The sequence below is a fragment of the Nanorana parkeri genome, unplaced genomic scaffold (assembly GCF_000935625.1).
Source record: "Nanorana parkeri isolate BGI_ZX_2015 unplaced genomic scaffold, ASM93562v1 scaffold361, whole genome shotgun sequence".
Classification (NCBI taxonomy): Eukaryota; Metazoa; Chordata; class Amphibia; order Anura; family Dicroglossidae; genus Nanorana; species Nanorana parkeri.
The window spans coordinates 448797-463084 of NW_017306629.1; positions in this window are offsets into that span (position 1 = coordinate 448797).

Here is a 14288-nt window from a genome sequence, read left to right on the forward strand (position 1 = left end):
CCCCTATGTGATAAAAATAAGGTGTAAAAAAAAAAGATTAAAAAAATTAAAGTTACAAAAAAAAAAAATGTTTAAGGTCCCTTGCCCCCACGTACATGCACATACAAATGTGAACATGCTTTGGGTGTGTCTATATGCGAAAACAATCATTGAGCCACACATGTTACATATTACTGTGAATGTCAGTATGAGAGCAATAATTCTAGGGCCAACAATCACTGTTAACACAAAGCGGATGAGCAGTAAAAGCTTTTAAAGTGTCGCCAGTAGGAAACTTTGGGTATTTTAGTTTTTTTACATTTCATGGGCGCACGCGATTTTAAAGGAGAACTATGGGGTCAGTGTTTTTCCCCATATTTCTCCTTAGGGTAACGGGAGGACACAAACTAGCGTCCTCCCGTTATCCTAAGCTCAGTATACCGCGAGCTACAGCTCACGGTATACTGAGACCCCGCAGCCAGAGCGGATCCCGACTTAGACGACGGGATCCACCCAGCTGCGTGAGTGACAGCTGGCTCTGCCTATCTAGAGGCAGAGCCAGCTGTACCCACCCCCTCCCCCGTCCGTTTCGCCAGTCAGCGCTGGCAGATCGGAGCGCGGAGAAGGGAATCCAGCCCCTCCCCCTGTCAAGGCAGAGAGCCGTGACAGGATCGAGAGGTGAGGGAACCCGTTATGTGTTCGCTCACCTCCCGATCTACTGAGCCGACCTGTGACAGTCTCATTGTCACAGGTCGGCTAGAACTATGAGGTGAGTGGAAATCACTCATCTCATAGTTCTCCTTTAAGTCTTGACATGATTGGTATCTTTTTACTTGACGTGACCTCATTGTTTATATTTTACACAAAATTGGGTATTATATTCTGTTTCTGTGCACTAAATTTCATTTTAGCTTATTTTATCCTAAAAATACTGGATTGATAATCATTTGCACAGAAAAATGCGACATAAAAATTATAAAAATAGCATTTTTTTTTATAGGGCCTCTGATTTCTGAAAATATCAAATTGTTTGGGGGTTTTAAGCTGTTTTTTAGCCAAAAATTTAGATTTTATCATGTGTGTGCAAAAAGAAGAAAGTGCTCTGGAAGGGATAATATACTTGTTTTCACATTTTTATCCTTTCTTGTATCTCAGTGATTTACATTTATAAGACACTAAACACACTAAACAAATGACTGCACAACAAGAATAAAGCAAGATCCCTTTCACACGGGCGGCATCCGTTCTGATCAGCAGGAGATCTGTGCACACATGTGATTGAGGCAGTACAGATGTCACAGTTGTGACATCCATGATTGTTCAATGTTTTCCTCCAACTTGCAATAGAGGAAGAAAAGGAACTAACTGGAACCATGTTAGGTCCATGGGGAGTCAGATGTAACAAGATGTGTCTATTTACATGTTGATAGCCTCCAATCTGTCACAATCAGGCCTGCCAAATTGAACTGTTTGCACCAATGTTTGGGAGGCTTTAACACAAGCATTTACAGATCTTTATACGGATCTGATATTTCCAGTGAGTGCCGAATCTATTGGGTATTAGTGTGTAATTGACAGGGTGGCTTTTAGAGCACCTTTACATAAATCAACCATAGTCTCCATCTAAAGTCCGTGTGACAACACAGGATCACAGTTGGGAGGCTGGGACAGAGCACTGACATCCTGTAAGAGGAAGGGCTTAAATGAGGACCTTCATCAAAGGATCACCAGGTATTATTATAATGAAAGATGCAAGTTCAAAAATATTAAAAACTTTTCAAATGACATTGATATTTCATTTTATATGAAATGTTAGTGATTGCGTTTACAAATTAACTACAAATTTACTTGAACAGGTTGCAAAGTGGACTACAGAAAACTGACATTGACTCCCAATTCCAACCTGACCTGTAGCTTGGTTCTTTCTGGTCTACTGAAGCTACCAATGGTATATGTAACCGACCCCGAGGTAACAAAAATTAGAAGTTCATTGTTTTAGGGTTTACACATACAAGAATCAAAATAGGGAATGTCTCGATATATGAAAGCAACATATTTACAAGAAGAGCAGAGAATTAGATATAGGTCGGATGTTCAGTTTTTTGGTCCTGTGTACTATAGTTCTTCTAAAGGAAGACTATAGCAGTATTTTAACCCAACTCTGTTGATGCTTACTGCTGGCAAAGCTTCCATGTACCAGCTGGATATGTACTACAGCTTGGCAGGGTTTTCATCCATTGCAGATTGACAGCTGTGAGGCTAAAACTTTTAGCTGATTCTTGTATTGCATTAAATATGGCACGCTCAGGAGGAGGTCTGTATCAGCATTCTAATCTGTTTTTAGAAATGACTATGAATTGTTTCTATGTCAATTGACAACTGAATAAAGCGCCTGCATTTAAAAGGTACGAAATACCACTGTAAAGAATGGAAACTACAAGCTGTGAATTTATCCCAGGAATGCGAAGATTCTAAAAAACGTTTGAATAGGATGAATTTATTTTTTAGGTTTGGCAAACAAGGTAGACATTCTAAGTACTAGTAAAATGTTGACCGTGTGCATATAAACATTAGTTTCAATGAACAAAGAATGATGCATGGAGTATTTTATTTATTATTGAAAATTGAGATAACGTCATATATATTTTTCATGTTAAATAAGGCATCACTTAAAAGGTATTTTTGAGTTGTAGCAGAGATCACAATGTTTGTTTTCAGGGCATTCTGCTTGCCTTTAAAGAGACAGTGTCATCTTGTTTATTTGTCCCCTCCCCAACCCACTGATACTCACCTTGCCAGTCAACAATTCAATAGGTTTATAGTTTTTTGTTAACTGTACATTTTAATTTAAAAAAAAATATTAGGGAAGATAATGAACACAAAAAAGATAAATCATAAGGCTTTGTGAATTGACATTTTCAATGGACTGTCAATGTACCACCACACACACAAAACCGGAAATGCGCCATCTGTTTGCAATACACAATGATGGCTCACTAAAAGGAATATGCATTGTGGCACATAGTGTAGGTACATTGGGATGGCATTTAAAATGAATGACAGCATACAATGTTTCGTGTGTTACCACGCATTGTGGCATTTTACCTCAATGCACTAGTGTGAATTGGGTCGTACTGTATCTCTGATGCACATTTACAGTCCATTCACGCCAGCCGCTGGACAAATTGCACAGCTGCTGGTGTGCGGTGCCCAGCACAATGCTGATGCGCCAATCCCAGAACATCGGGCTGTTTCCCTTTTTTTATTGAATATTTATTGAAATGTCACAAGTGACATTTCATTAAGATCTATGGGCACATCGTGGTCGAGGCGGTTATACGGTGTCACATCCCACTGTGCTGAAAAAAGTACTGCATTCAGTACTTTTCTCAGTGCCAGTGGTGTGAATTGTGCCCATCCGTGACAAGGCAAATTGTACTAAGGTTCTATTCAAACCAGATGTGTTGGGGCTATTTCTTCCAGCGCAACCCCAACAAATCTGATTTGAATAGGCCCTTAGTGCTGTCTGATCCCCAGAACTAGTGTTGGCTCGATGTTTGAGTCGACCAAGAGTTAGACTCGAACATTGCTAGTTCGTATGTTCGGCAAACATACAAACTATCAGGGTGTTCGGCGGGCTCTTCGCCCACCGAGCGCCCCATAAGGCACTGCGCACTTGTGAAGCCCTGATTGGCTAAAGTCTTGCACCTGACCAAGACTTTGCCCAATCACGGCACAGTGTACTGAAGAGCCATGATTGGGCAAAGCAATGATGACTTTGCCCAATCATGGCTCACCTGTCAGGTGCCATACAACTGTAAACAGTTGGGCGGAGCTGGCTGTCACCACTAGCTCCGCCCAAATGTTTATATTTTGCCGGCATCTGTCAGAATGCCATTCTGCGGTGGGAGTTTGTCACGAGCGGACGGGTCGGCGGGCGTCGTTTAAAAAAATAATTATTTCTATTTATTTTTTCTTGTTTTATTTTTTATTTCGTTGAGTTGTTGTCATCGTGGACAATGCTAAATAAATATATATACAAGAATTGATGACTGCATACCGCCTATGAACCGGTAAGTAAATGAGTGGGTTAATGAGAAAATTCCTTGTCAATTAGGAGACATGCCGCTTAGAAAGCCAGGTGTATTCATATATTTTTTTATATATAAAAAAGAGAAAACGCTGTCCATGAAGTGAATTCCAATATATGCTGGATTTCCCGATAATTGCCCTAGTTTGAACTAAAGGGCACAAAAGGTATCGGAATTGTAGCTACGGAGGAAGCGTATCATGTGGACACAGCACCCATGGGGATCATGGGGTAACACAGTTAATATGAGAAAAGGTATTTTTATATATATATAACTCACAGTCCTAGGATATCCTCGTTTCAATGTTTCCAAAGTAGGTTTCGAAGAAAAAATGGTAAGTTGAAACTGGAGTTTTGATGACTGGGTTGAAGGCTTTAAAAGTGCAGACATGTCTCAGGTGGAGCAGTCACAAAAGGAAGAAAGAACCTGAGCTGAACACCCGTGACGCGTTTCGCCCCTCTCACAAACAGGGCTTCCTCAGACAGGTGTTGCTCAGTTTAGGTTCTGTGGTTTCTTATAGATAACATGGTGATTGATGTTCATTAGTAACACCTGTGATCTCGTTCAGATGCACCACTTTTTCAAAGAGTATGTGTACGTGATTAGTATACAAAAACGACATATCACCATTGTATACATTGATATTTATATGCTGTTCAGTAAACCATACCGTCTTCTAGTATATCTGAAATGCTAATCACGTACACATACTCTTTGAAAAAGTGGTGCATCTGAACGAGATCACAGGTGTTACTAATGAACATCAATCACCATGTTATCTATAAGAAACCACAGAACCTAAACTCAGCAACACCTGTCTGAGGAAGCCCCGTTTGTGCGAGGGGCGAAACGGGTCACGGGTGTTCAGTTCAGGTTCTTTCTTCCTTTTGTGACTGCTCCGCCTGAGACATGTCTGCACTTTTAAAGCCTTTGATTACCTCACAATAAGGCCTTTCGGAACCGGCTTAGAGTTTGCTAAACTCTCCCATGTGGAATTTATGGACAACAAATAACAGCTAAACCTCACCAACCAGACCCTCCGGTATACCTATACGCGGATGAAGACTGGCCTAAGCGAGGTGTGGATTAAAATCAAGTGTGGATTAAAATCAAAGAGAAACTTATCCGGTTAACTGAACACAGCTATCGAGTTAAGGCAACGATTTGCAACATCTATCGTATCCAGCCGAGGTAATACCTACACCTCCTGATATCTGTGTTCTTCTTCAACCCAGTCATCAAAACTCCAGTTTCAACTTACCATTTTTTCTTCGAAACCTACTTTGGAAACATTGAAACGAGGATATCCTAGGACTGTGAGTTATATATATATATAAAAATACCTTTTCTCATGTTAACTGTGTTACCCCATGATCCCCATGGGTGCTGTGTCCACATGATATGCTTCCTCCGTAGCTACAATTCCGATACCTTTTGTGCCCTTTAGTTCAAACTAGGGCAATTATCGGGAAATCCAGCATATATTGGAATTCACTTCATGGACAGCGTTTTCTCTTTTTTATATATAAAAAAATATATGAATACACCTGGCTTTCTAAGCGGCATGTCTCCTAATTGACAAGGAATTTTCTCATTAACCCACTCATTTACTTACCGGTTCATAGGCGGTATGCAGTCATCAATTCTTGTATATATATTTATCTGTCTGTTGTGTATATACATTTATCTGTCTGTCTGATTAATATATTTTTCCGATTTTCTGTGTACGTAGAGTCTAAAATTATAGATTTTTATTGAATAAATATATTTATACCTTTTTCACCACTTAATTGTCACGTAGATTGTGTAAAGAATGGTGGGACCCCCTCTCCCTGGGGAAAACTTATTTTTCTAAAAACTTTTAATAGTTAGGGGACCCCCATTTACATTAATTATATTGGAGATATTGTGCATATACCTTCCCTTCCCCGTTTTATCGTTAAACATCTTTAGTGAATGGGTAGGGGTACAAGTACCCTATACTCATTCACAAGGGATGCCCCTTTATTATAGGGGTACCCCAATGTGAATAACCCTGCCCACACCCCCACAACCAACGCCCCAGGGCTTGTGGGGATGAGGCCCTTGTCCCCATCAGCGCGGGGACAAGGTGCTTTTTCAGGTGCGACCCTGGAAAAAAAATGAAAATTACTTTTAAAATTACATTAACATTGTAAGGCTGAGCGTCTTTGGTCATTTCTTGAGCACTTGTTCAGGCTATTAGTGCGCGTTTCAGGTCTGGACTTTTTAAAATTGCTTGAGAAATGTAAATGGGAGGGCATTTTTCAGACACTCCCTTTGAATTCTATTGGGGCTAAAATGCTCAACTCTGCCCCAAAAAAGGTAATGCACAATTTTGAACTACAGGAAATTTGCTACAAGGAACACAATGCTCAGATGTGAACAGGGTCTATTAAAAACAATGGGATTCATCCTCTTTAGCATTGTACTGCTAAAGGTATTTGAGCTACAAAATGCTCACGTGTAAATGGGGCCTCACACCTAGATAACCTAGAAATAATTGAGGCATGGGCTGCAGGATGGCCAATGTGATTTAATATTGATAAATGCAAGGTTATACACATGGGAGTGAAGAACGTGCATGCAAACTACTACTTGGGGTGCTCCACAGGGGAAGTCAGGCATGGAGAAAGACCTGGGGTGCTCATATATCACAGATTCAGCCGGGGCCGGATTTACTCTCTCTGCTGCCCCAAGGCTATGTTCCTCAATGTGCCCCCCTACCCCCCAAACCCCCCCCCCCCCATGGAGAATGGCAGAACTGCATGCTGCATACAATGTCACCGAGATCACTTGTACAAAACAAGCGGCGACTTGCCCGCTGTACATTTAGCTCTGCTTGCTCACAGCAGGGCTAAATGTAGAATACAACTACCTGCCCCGACATCGGGAGATAGAAAATCCACACCCCTGCTGCCCCTCTACTCCCTGCTGCCCCGAGGCCGGGCCTTGGTTGGTTTTGTGGGAAATCAGGCCCTGGATTCAGCAGCAGTATGGAATGTCAAGCAGCAGCCAGCAAAGCAAGCTAGATACTATCCTGCATTAAAAGAGAGATTTTGGAAAGGGATAAAAATATAACTTTACTACTTTAAATTACTGGCTCAGCAACACCTTGAGTATGTGATTCAGTTTTGATCACCAACCCACAGGAAAGACATCCTCAAACTTGAAAGAGTTCAGAGGAGGGCTACAAAATTAATAAAGGGAATAGAAGGCCTGAGTTATGAAGATCATCTCCAGAAATTAAACTTGTTTTTGTTAGAAAGGTGCTTAAGAGTGGACCTAATTGCAATTTTCAAAATTTTTAATGGGGACCACAATATTCGGAAAATAAGATGTTTACACCAAGAACTCTATTGATGACTCGAGGACACAACATGAGGTTAGAAGGGAGGCGGTTTAATCTTAGACTGGGCAAGGGTTTTTTTTACTATAAGAGTAGTAAAAATATGGAATTACCTTCCACAGTGAGAAGTATTCGCTGATAGCATTTTAGACTTTTAGATTCTGAGTTCACTAAATATACAAGGATATGGGCACTACTAGAGCCAAGTATATACAGACACACACACACACACACACACACACACACACACACACACACACACACACACACACACACACACCCACACACACACACACAAACATACATAGGTTGAACTGGAAGGACTTGTGTCTTTATTTAACCTTACCTACTATGTAACTATGTTACTCTGTGTCTGTAAAACATCTAAATTGTCCATAATCCTGAGTCATTTGTCTGTAAAAGAATACAATTTGGGTTGGCAATGCTACATTGTGGCCATGATCACTAATATAGAACTGAAATAATTCGGATGCACTGCTAGACGCATATAAGTACAGACCTTTACTAATATTGATTGGTTTCCAGCTGAGATTGCACAGAGGTTGTATATTCCCCCCATTGCTGTGCTGCTCTGTATGTTCTACCTGTCAGACACAATTACTTATGCAATATTGTAGTGTGATGCTCTTATTCATATTTCAAAATGAAAACATGAATGGAAAATACATGGGGATTCATAAAAATGGTCATTAGCAACCTATGCCATGAGGTGTTTACTAAAAGTTTTAGCGTAGGTAAGGTGGCAAATTTGCAGATTGCACAGATTTCAGGTTTTTAACAGTTGCTATTATTGATCTTCGCCCCTAATTTCTGAAACTCTGACCTAGAACAAATACACAGGTCAAGAGTTATGAGTTCTCTCTGACTTCACTTGTTACATTTGTTCTAGGTCAGTGGTTCAGAAGGTATTAAAGCCAAAGACAGCCAAGCAGCTAGCCTTATCAGGAAGTCAGCGATGACAATCTCCATCATCACTTCCATAAAACCTGAACTGTAAGAAATATGTAGGCTGTTGTTGATAACCTTCTTCTGGATATACCACTTGGCTGGGTGTCACTGACTTCTGAATTCCAGTGACATATGAACCCCTGATTTACTTACTTGTCCAAGGTCAGTGACTTAGTGGTGATTTGAAAGATGTAGGCAAGAGGACCTGGATACAAAATCAGTTTGATCTCACAGTGTGAAGTGGAGCCTATGCTGCTGATTCTCAATGACCCGATTGTGTCTGGTGTGCTTGAACGTTTGCCAAATCCTGCCAGAAATCACGGTTAAGCAGATATCCAAGTGAATTGAATCCAGAGACACCTGTGTCCTTGGTTGCTAAGACTCTGTCGGCCCCACAGCAGCATAGGTTGTTATGGAGTGCTCGTCTGCATCCTAGCAAACAATGATGATGTGTAGTTCAGCCATCAGTCAACAATGACACTGTTCGTGCCGCACAGCCTCACTGGTTTGGCACAGACGTAGCTTTAGTGGGAGAGCAAACTGGATGAATCATTTGCCCATTCAAAGAGCTGCGACCAGCTTGGGTTCAGATTGAACTCATGGTCACCCAGAATTGAAAGCTCATCTCTAATCCTGGTAGATACCTCTCATATTTGAAAGAGCCTTAAGAGGATGTGTCAGATGAAGTCCAAGTATAGACTGTACTGTATAGCAAAAAAGGAGAGCCACACCAATAGCTTAGAGTTCAAATGTGTTTATTTCATCATAAACATTTGAAAAGACAAGCCAATGTGTTTCGGGGTTCAGAAGCATCCTCCTTATGAGGGCTCTGTGTGCTAGTTAAGGTGAGAAGGTGCCAGAATAAAAAGGGTTAAAGGATTCAAAAGTATAACGTTCTAAAATACCTTTGATTCTTTTAACCCTCTTGATTCTAGTACCATCTTAACCAGCACACTGAAGTCTGGTAAAGGGGCCTTTCGGAACCACTGAAATGCGATGATGAAATAAACACATCTGGACTCTAAACTATAGATGTGGCTGTTCTCCAACATACTTCACAAAATAATGACGCTACTGGGAATAGTAAAAAAAAAGCAGTGGTGAACTATACTTTTTTTCTTTAGGAGGGAAGCCCATCTTGTGCTCAGTTACCCTTGTTCTCAGTGTAGCCAGGGAAAACTGTATTACTAGCTGTAGTTAATGTATTGAATAACATGGAGTATATGCAGAAATTAAGCAATTACAAAGCAAAGCCAAAGATAATTGATCAACATAACTATAACACAGCTGCAGTTTAGGTAAATTTAATTTATTCTTCATGCTGTCACAATGTTTGTAGTAGAAAAGGACATGTGGAGAAACCTGGATTTTTGGTTATGTTTACGGGTCACTCCAACCTTTCGTTAGGTCACAACTGAGCAGGTCTGGGACTAATGTACTATGAGCCACTGTGGTGCAGTGCAGAACTCTGCATCATTTTTTCAGGTTCTTTGTATGCTGTTCTAAAAGGTTTATTGGTTGCATTTTTATCTGTGGCTGACTAGATGTGTGCGTCTACTGTGTTCCATCTGATAAGCTGTGGTGTAGAGTATAAAGATATAATCAAAGCACGGTGAGAATCTGGAATTTGTGCTTTTTTTTAATTGCTTGGTAACGTCTAATTTATTTGTCAGATTTTTCCGAGAGAAGTCAGACAGCAAATTAACATGAATAAATCTGCTTATAAATGTTCCTGTCATGCATGCATCCAAAATGCATTTAATTTAGTTTATGAAAACATTTTTATTTTCTGCATTAGTCAGATTATAAATACAAACTTACATTTAAATAATTGCTTATTTATGCATCTGGCACAGTGAATACAATTTATTTACCTTTTATAGACCTGCTGTACCAGGGGACAGTGACCTACTAATTTCCCCTGGCCAAGTTGAGGGCCGGACCCGCTTCTACCCTCCTAACCTTTCCTCCTTTTCACTCCCCGCTCCTTTGCCCCACCCTGAGTCTCCCCCACAGAGCCTATGAGTAGACGGGCTCGTAATGAGGAGGGTTTACCCACTCCTTTTAACTCTCCAGTAGACTACAGATATTAAGAAGATGCATGTCTTGATGTAAACTGTATGTATTACTAGTTATAAATGCACCACTGACTGTAGTATACTATTAATGTACATTACTATGATGTAACACAATGTTTATACTATTGTATGTACTGTCGGCACTCAAAAAAACATTGAAAAATCAATAAAAAGTGATTTAACTAAAAGAAGCATTTATTAAAAAAAGATGGAAGAAACTGTTCAAAAATTTCTAACCATGTAACACTTGAAGTGGATTGATTAGATTGAAGTAGAGTGCTTGGATTGCTTCCTAGCAGCTGGACAAAATACTGTAGTATGTCCTCACAGAGAACATGGACAGTTCTAATTGTTTTAGCCCTCCTAATTAGGGTTGGGCTGGATGATCGAGTTGAACGTGAGCCAAACACACAAACTATAAGGGTGTTCGGCGGTCTGTTCGACCGCTGAACGCCCCACAAGGCAATGCGCCTTGTGAAGCCCTAATTAGCTAAAGGCTTGCACCAGACCACTGGTCAGGTGCAAGACTTTGCCCAATCAGGGCTCAGTACTCTGTAAAAGCCATGATTTTGCAAAGTCCTGATGAACACATAACAAAGTATAAAGCCTGTGACAGTATAGGAATAGGTTTTAGCCCTCCAATGCAAACTGATTACTAGTTACACCAATAAAGAGGACCTGTACTGTGTAAGATGTGCCCAAAAAGGTAGACAGAGTACTAGTCACCTGTATCTCCTATAAGCTCTCTGTTCTCCCCATAACTAACTTTCCATGCTTTGTTTTTTCTACTGTGTCTCTGTGTGGAGATGTCCAACTTGATAGAGTAGAACTGTACTTCTTGATGTCAGACCTGCCTCCTTGATGACTAGTGATCTGATCACTGATGGGGGATATATAGGAATCAGAAGGAGAGAAATCACAGCTCCACAGAATGCATTAAGCAGAAGCAAATAGATCCTTGCACTGCAAGTCCTCATTTTGAGCTTTCTCTCCAGCAAGGGGAACAATCAGAACTGCAGATATACAGCTGTGAGGCTCAAGGCATAGGATTGCCTAAGCACTGGGAGTACATTGATATATTTTTTATCAGGAATTCAAGACAAAAGCATAATATTTTGGGGTAATACTTAGGCACAATTAACACTTCTAGATGTTCCCTATAAAATAGCAAATCTTTACTTTCTGAATACAATTTAAGATGAAGAAAGGCATAATTAAGCGTAAAAAGGAAGGGGACAGGTTGGTACACTGTGCAGAGGATGTGGCATTAGTATTAAGCAGTGGTGTAGAGACGGGAAATGGCATTCTTCCTCTCTATATCTGGTCAATGGCTTCTGTTCCTGTGGTTGTGCTGACATCTGACATGCACTGAACATTTACACACTGCCACGAGTTTACATGTTTACACGAGTTTACATGTTGCCAGTTTGCTGCTACAAATGTAATTTTCATGTCAGGTTACATTTTGAGAAATCACTTCTCATAATAAACTACTGATCTCAGAATTGAAATGTCTTTATGCTTTTTTTCTGCAGCATGTTTTCTGTTTAGCTAAAGATGATTAGTGATATTATTATAAGATGACATGATAGCTTACAAACACAATTGACGTTACCCATTGTATCTAATATATAAATGCTGCCAAAATCTGCAAGCATAACGTTTGAAAAGGCTTACATGTTAAAGAAACGCAGCATAAATGTGCACAGATAGGTCAATTTCCCTTGTGTTATGCAATTTCTGGCTTTTCCCATAAACACTCCGCACATGTCACAATGGAGAAATGTTAGTGGCAGTCGACTTCCAAAAATTCCCATCAATTGAGGTTAGCTTTTAAGCTGCCTTGTTTAAGACACTCTACTGACCTGTTTAGAACAGGTTAATGATATAGTTTTCTTTCAAGATGAAGAAGATTTTCATCAAGGATTTTCATTTGGAGTGTTTGTGGGTCTAATGCTAAAAAGCCTGTACTGTAGCAGTTAAAGCACTTTGAGTCTCCTGTAGAGGTATTATTTACCAGAGATAGAAGAAAGAAAGAGTTTGTTGCTGATGCAGACAAGGAGAGCCTGAAAAAGGCTGAATGAGATTAGCAGCACTGATACACATTTAAAAATGGACAAAATTGAATAAAGAAAGGTAAAACCAATCTTTTATGAAAAAGATACAACCGTTTGTGATCTTTTATGCTTTTAGGATTTATAACTACTTGAATTTAGTAGGTTCTACACTTTAAATAGCCTAAGCAAGTCAAGCCAGACTTTGCCTGGCTACAGTATTTGTGAAATGCCATTTTTATATAAATACATATAAAATACTTATGATTCTCTTTCTTGCGTTCTCTTCCTATCTATCTATCTATAAAGTAAAACCAAGCTACTGACATTTGTTGAAGTCATACTTGTACCTAACAGAACTGATAATGATTTTGACAGTATGGCAAAAGAGATATGGTCACATCTTGGGCAATTTATTGGGTGTCTGTAACTGTAAAAAAAATTAGGAGCCACCTTCATAGAGGTCAAATCAAAGTTGTACAGTCTGTCTAAAATCAGTCCGTCTGTGTTTAAACACTTAAATACTGGCCTTTAACATACCTCCAGGTTTCTGAGATGAGAAAGAGAGACACCTTTCAGCACAATGTATTCCAACAATGGACACACTCCTGCCACTCCAGTTATGAGCACCATTAAGAATGTGTATGCCAAAAAGTTTTTTCACCATTACTTTTCCTTTATACTTTTTAAACATAAACATTAAACAAGATAGTTAAGAGAAAATATAAAGGTTTAAATGTAGAATAACACCTTTGGTAGTAACTAGTACATGTTCATAGATATCTGTACATCAGACCAGAAAGAAGGATGACTGGGGAGGAAAGAGTGATAGAAGTATTTAATTCCAAATGAGGGATAGTCCCTCCAAATGAGGCACAGTTCTGAGGTATGATGTAATACCCCAGGTCATTTCTTTAGTGCTGTGATAGCTTGAATGGCATCTCTTATGTACCACTGTACCTAAATGACCTTTATATATTTTTCAGAAGGAGCTTTGTTTTGGTGGTATTTAATAACCACTGTGTACTGTCCTGGCATTTTTATTTTAACAGATAGTAAGGGGATTTTTCCCTTTCTGTAGTAAAAAAGGAAAACAAAGCCCACAAAATTGCCCCTTTTTTGGACAGTAGGCACACCAAGGTAATCTAATTTTGCCACAATGTTTTGGAAATAGAGAGAAATGCTGGTATTGTGGGAGTTAAAATGTGGAGCTCGAGAATGCTGTACTTCAGGCAGGGGCATCCCAAGGTCGGGTGTCACCCGGTCTCTAGACCTGGTGACGCCCTGCCGTGTCGTCAATATGCGTGACGTCCCCCCTGCGCATGCACGATGACGTCATTGCGCATGCGCAACCATCTGATTGATGCCTGCCGGTGGCCATCTTGGTGATGGACGCCGGCAGAGAGAGGAGGGGATGTTCACCCGGCGGGCTGAGGTATGCCGCTGGGTCCCCTTCTCTCTCGTGCCCGACTTTTTAGAGGGGGGTGACACCAAAATTACTGTCAGTCATTTTGATGTCACCCCTGCAATGGTGACACCCGGGTGCGGACCGCACCACTTGCACCCCCCCCCTTGTGACGCCACTGATTTCAGGTCATACACAGAAGGAAGAGGAGGTGAAGCAGTGTATATACAACTCACATGCAGTGGCAGGATGGAGGGGAAGGGGTTAATGTGCAGATGTGCAACAAGATAAGGGAGATGAAGAAGGACTGGATGGAGCTTAGGTGTGTGTGTGTGTGCAGAGAAG